At 37.9% G+C, this 6,242-nt stretch overlaps 1 pseudogene; it reads left to right on the top strand.

Moving 5' to 3' along the window:
• Positions 1 to 1,024: 1,024 nt before the first annotated feature.
• LOC122127443 overlaps positions 1,025 to 6,242 on the top strand; it is a 140,653-nt pseudogene continuing 135,435 nt past the window's right edge.

Genomic DNA, 6,242 nt, shown 5'->3' with positions numbered 1-6,242 from the left:
GAGAAAGAAGAAGAAGAAGAAGAAGAAGAAGAAGAAGAAGAAGAAGAAGAAGAAGAAGAAGAAGAAGAAGAAGAAGAAGAAGAAGAAGAAGAAGAAGAAGAAGAAGAAGAAGAAGAAGAAGAAGAAGAAGAAGAAGAAGAAGAAGAAGAAGAAGAAGAAGAAGAAGAAGAAGAAGAAGAAGAAGAAGAAGAAAGAAGAAAAGTTCTTTCATTTTTTTGGGAAGGATGGGAAAAATCCTGTATCTCACTTGTGTCAGTAACCAGTCTTATTGGAGTCTCTGATCTGCTTGTGGTCCTATGGCTTGGTTGGTTTCTCAAGTCAGTTTGTTCGAACAGGCAGAAAAATGCTGTGCTTTACCTAGGATTTTATGATCCTCCTCCCAGGCTAGTTCAATAGGAGGCAGATCTGCTTTGAGTATCACAAAAGAGGGAGATGCAGTGATGAGGCTAGGTTCTGGGTAGAGTTGAGGCCTTTCGACAAACAGTAGATTTTCCCAGGGGCTAGTTTGTGAAAAACTCAAAGAGCCCAGCCTGGAGCCATTCTCAAGGTTTCTGTTTACTGAATTTCAATTGATTGTCGATGCTGCTAAAGGGAGGGGCAGCCTCTGGCTCTTATTACCCAGTGAAGAAAGCTACTCCTAGGGCTGGCGCCCAAGCTGGGTGACTTTTCCCTGGGTGGAGCTGAGTCTGGCAGGTCACGCCGCCGTTCAGTTGTTGTGACCTGCTAAATGACTCATTTTATTCCAAGGCTTGAGTTGGAGCTAGCAGCTCCCCCAAACTTTGTCGGTATCCAAGATGGAGATCTCCAGTACTGGGGGTAGAGGGGTGGCCTTCCCTCCTCTGCTCCCTGACAAGGAGTGAGGACGTCAGGCTTCTACTCATGCCGAGTCTTGGTTCCTGGTTCGTCTCTGGTCTGCAAACTGCAGGATGAAGATGTCCGCTCCTTGTCGGTTATTGCTGCTGTTGAGTAGAATCCGCTTGCCCATGCATCTGGCTCTTTGTCTCAGACTCTCTGTGATTCAGGTATGGCGCCTGTGGTCTCCGCCGCCATTGCTGCTGCCGCCGTGGCAGCTGCTGGCAAGAGCTCAGATCTGTCTCCTTGCCTGGATTTTCCCTCTCTGGCCTGACTCTCTGTCCTGTGATGGCACACTTGGTGTGATTCTCTGGCTTAGGACTGTTCACTGGAACTCTAAAACTGTTTTCTAAGCGAGAGCTTTTTTAGACTCCAGCTTGTCCTCTGCCATCTTCCCGGAACTCTCCTGTAAGGTGTTTTTCTTTTTAATCAAAACTAATTCTATTGGAAATAACATTTAAACTGAGATCTGAGAATCATGGTTTCATGGTTCCATAGTCTGAAGCCAGTCTGGTTAGGAATGTGTGTCAGACTGTTATTTTCACTAAACCAAAAAAGGCTGAAAGTGGAGCTATTCTCAAGTGGTAGAGGACTAGCCTTGAGAAAACTCTGGGTCAGTGCCCAGGCCTTGAGTTCATTTTCCAGGACTGGCATAAAAAATCCAGTTTGCTATCTTCTCACAGATCTAAGGAAGTCTCTCTACTTTTGGAAATTTCTGACAATGCAAAGCACTTTATTTTACATTTGAAAAATAACCCACAGTTTTCCAAGGCTAGCTATCTTTAGGAATGCACAAAACAGTTAATTTTTGCTGGATCATTATGGTAGGTTAAACAATGGTCTCCCAAGAAATAGTTACATTCTAATCCTTAGTAGCTGTGCATGTTTGTGGTAGAGACGGAGAAGATTTAATTAAGAATCTTGAGACTGTGTTTCTTTGGGCCTGGCTTACTTCACTTAATATAATTTTTTAAGTTTTTCCATTGCCTAAGAAATGGGGCGATGTCATTCTTTCTGATGGAGGCATAGAATTCCATTGTGTATATGTACCACATTTTCTTGATCCATTCATCTACTGAAGGGCATCTAGTGGATCATTCAAATAGATCCCTCATGGATACAATCATGACTGTCCTCAAACTAAACACAGAGAAATATAGTTTCAATATTTCCTTCATTTGTGGTAGCTACAATTTGCCTATAATTTTCTGGAGCATAAGCAGTGGGTGAGACATGGGTTACAAATGAATTAACTGAAGTTTATTAGACTCTATGATAGAGACTGCAAATAAAATAATTCTTTAAAAAAAACTCTAAAGGTTTTTAAAAAGTCAAAGTCCAACAAAATAAGTGCCTGGAAATGTATTCTTGTAAGAGGGGCAATTGTAGTCAAGTGGAGGAGTAAAAGAATGGAGAGGGAAGGGATAGAATACAGGCAAGTATTAATTGTATATACCACAGAATTGAGAATTGAAAAGGAAGGAGTGGGCCAAAGGTGTTTGATGATGTTGAAGTGATGACACAGATTAAGATGCATTGTACACATAAACTGCTGGGTTAAATGCAATCAAATTTAGTACATAACGTAAAAATAAGATAAATGAGGGAAAAGGTGTGTTGGGAGTATTTTTACAAAAGAGTTTCCATTCACCAAAGCAAAGGTATATTTCATTCAAGAGGGGGTGATGTAATAAAAGCAGGTGATGTGATGAAAGCAGTTATGGTGATATGCTTTAGTGATAGAATATACCACAAAGAAAGAAATTTTAATAGTCACTAGAAGCTGGAAAAAATAAGCTAACAATTTTCATTCAGCCTCCAGAAAGAACCTGTTCGACGTTTTCTAGTTATTTTGGAGATGGAATCTCATAGACTTTTCTGCTCAGATTGGCTTCAAACTGCCATGCTGTAAATCCTGTATAGGAAGGATTACAAATATGAGCTACTGATACCTGGTTTACCAGGGTTTTTGTTTGGTTTTGTTCTGTTTTTACATCAAATTGCTACTTGGCCCATTATTTCGAGCCTCCTTCACTTTTTATCATTTTCCATCATTCTTGTTTTATATCACTGGTACGAGTTTATATGGCTCAATTTTAGAGAGCTCTTCAAGTAAAAGTTACTACTTTTCTAAGAAATTCGATAAGCTTCATTATACTGCTTTCTGTTGGAAAGCTTTAAATAATCCTTGCCCAATAAAATTTTTGTTATCCAGGACAATAGATTATTACATGCAAAATAAAAATTTTGGGATAGTACTCCAAAAATAGGGCATTTTATTTTGAAATAAATGATCTATTACATGCTCTCAGAGTGTATTGCAAGGACTAAAAGAAATCTCTAGGGAAGGAGTTAAACAGAGACCTTAGTAGTGTTTTGAGCAGCAGTATTATTTTGATTCTATTTTATTTTTTCTTTGAATATGGTCAGTTTCCAACTCTACAGCTTACCTAAGTATGGTCAATTTCCTGTGTTCAGTTTTTATTGTAGTTTACCCCTTAACTGAGTATACTGACTATTTCATTTTAGCACTCTTAAATACAGTTTATTTTTTTTATTCTTGACTTTGCATTATATTCACAAATAGCATTGTTGAAAGGGCAACTCCTTTGTACTACTAAAAGATTAAAATAAAATTTAAAATAAAATCCCAAAGTTCAATGAGTTTCTAAGTTGTTAAACCCTTGGTTGGCAGAAAAGTGGCACATCTGGAGAAAATATGGAATATCTGAATTCCTGAGTGATGTCCTATTATAATACTTAATGTAGGAGTAAACTTTTTCTGAGGATTGTGAACCATTCTAGAAAATGTTCTAACAATGAAGGGATGATGACTGACATCTGAAGGTGGACAACCTTCTAAGTTTCATCCCTTAAGTGGTTGGACTTGATGATTTACCAATGTGTATCAGATGACTGTATTACATATTTTTGAGAAAAATTCCCACAGATGTCCAAAAGAGTTAAGTTTGAGAATAAAATTGTCTTTTCCCTATAGTTGGGCAAAAAATGTAATGGGGAACAGTATTTAAGAAGCTAAGAGGAGTTGCAAATGTGAAGTCCAATGACCAGTAAATAGTTAACGCAAATCTGAACTTTTTGTGATTCCTAGTCCAATTTGCGTTCTTTTTAGATGGCTTTTTTCTAAGTTTCAGTAGCAGTTTCTGGATATAGTGAAATTTGTTGACCATATATAAGGTAAAGTTCCCAAAGTTCCTCCTTTTCTTCAAGGACCTGATCTGGAAACAGTAGAGGAGGAGATCATCTGTCCCAATTTAAGGTCTCCCCTTCCAAGGAAAATTCCCCAAATCTGAACACTTTTATTTGAGTGGGGTAGGGTCACAAGGTTACTCATTGGAGGCCATGTGAATCAAAATATCTACTATCCTGGTAGATATTGGTTTTTCAGTTAAATTAATTTTGCAGCAAGAAATGAACTTGACAAATGGTTAATTATTAAGGGTGATATGGGTTCTCAGATCCAAGTTGGAGAGTGGATATCATTGTTAAAAAAAATAGACAATTGGGTTTTCAGTATTCCTTTAGGGGAGCTCTGGATGTTTGGATCACCATACTTTTATTATCATTATTATTGTGAAAATATCGTACAGAGGGGTTACAATTTCTTATCCAGCATTATTGCCTCCTCCTTTGTTTTCCCATACCATCCCTTCCCCTCTCTACCCATCCACCCCCACACCCCCTCACCCCACACCCCACCCCACCAACATTGTAAAGTTTATTTTTCAACGTAACATCTTGTATATCTCATTGTAGTAATGGGTACACTTGTAACCCTATTTAAACAGTTTGTTTTTCCCTTTCCCCTCTACCAATTATATCAACATCAAACAGTGAAAGCAGGGATCATACCCTGGGGAAGGTATATAAAAAGCAACAAAGGAATCATCTTATAAGTATGTTGCAAACAATCGCAATAAAGAAAAAAAATTTGAATCCTTATCTTGGGGTTCATTTAGCTTAACATCAACGTATCTGATAGTTTTTGTTTGTCTCAGACATATACTAGTTATTGCAAATAAGGGAAACCATGGGACATATATTTATTTAGGCCTGGTTTACTTCACTTAATATGTTTTTTTCCAAGTCTTTCCATTTCCTAACAAATGGGGCAATGTCATTTTTCTTTCTGATGGAGGCATGGAATTACATTGTGTATATATAACACATTTTCTTGTGGATCACCATACTTCTTGATGACATCTGAAAACAGCTACCAAATGTGATGACAGGTCAGATTTATAGCTAAAAGCATTGGATATGTTGCAACTCGACAGGTTACAAGTGACAATTTCTGAAAGGGAATTTATGGTCTGGGTGGCATGGATTATGATGATGAGTCACTCTATGATTTCAAAATTATCATGATGACCTATAACCAAGAAGTGTAAGTATTTGTTGAAGCTAGTGGCATTTGTTGATGACATTGGTGAAGTTAAATTTCTCAGTGTTCACATTCTTCAGAAACACTGAAATACCAGAGAAGGGACACAAATGATCATCTTTTTGGCTTCCCTCTTTAAGCCCATCCTCCTCCTCGTGAAGACATCAGAGAACTACACAAATAGTTCCAGGGTCACCCCTTTGATGTTGGTGGAAGATGAGGAGTGGTTTTACATTGATGACAAGCTTCTCAGTCTCAGATATGATTGTGCCACCCATGGGCTCAAACTGGAACATATAGTCTATGTAGTTGTTCAGAAAGGTCACATTAATGACCATCGTATGCACTTTGTCAGAGTTAAGGCATGTCTGTTTACCAGGTACCCAATAATATCCCAATATATTTGCTTTGACCTTCACTGTTGCGTCTTGAAGACTTGGTGGAACTTTATGCAGAGGAGTAGAGGATCTACCAATTTTGAAATTCCATTAGGTATTAATTTCTTTGCACACAATGGGTCCTATTTGTTTATACAGAAATCCTATTACTTTGTGTCATTTCATTTGATAAAATATATCAAATGTCATCACTCTCTATGATTGTGAGCATGAGGAAATGAGTAAATCTACCTTGTTTGTAAAATGACTTGGATCTGTTCCCAGTTCATACAAATTTCTTCTTACCATCAACTTTTGAATATGATACTTCTGCTTTGTTGATCTCATTAAGCACCTTTGGAAACAAAGAACTTGATGGAGAGTACCTAGAAGGGTCATCACCACTCTTGAAACGTCAAAGGAATCTGGCAATGAAGGAGCAAGCATCACAGTTAACCAGTGTTCCCCATAAATTTATTTTGGTACATCATACAACATGAGGGAGGGAATGGTAGTTTTAGACTACTTTGTCATAACAATGATAATCTCCCCTTTATTAAAGGAAGGGAAGAATCAAGCTTGAATTTTTACTGGGAAACCTCATCTAG

Source organism: Dipodomys spectabilis, unplaced genomic scaffold (assembly GCF_019054845.1).
Source record: "Dipodomys spectabilis isolate Male_0828 unplaced genomic scaffold, ASM1905484v1 ptg000301l, whole genome shotgun sequence".
NCBI classification, from domain to species: domain Eukaryota; kingdom Metazoa; phylum Chordata; class Mammalia; order Rodentia; family Heteromyidae; genus Dipodomys; species Dipodomys spectabilis.
The sequence above is the reverse complement of the archived record's forward strand: the minus strand, read 5'-3'. Positions and strand labels throughout refer to the sequence as shown.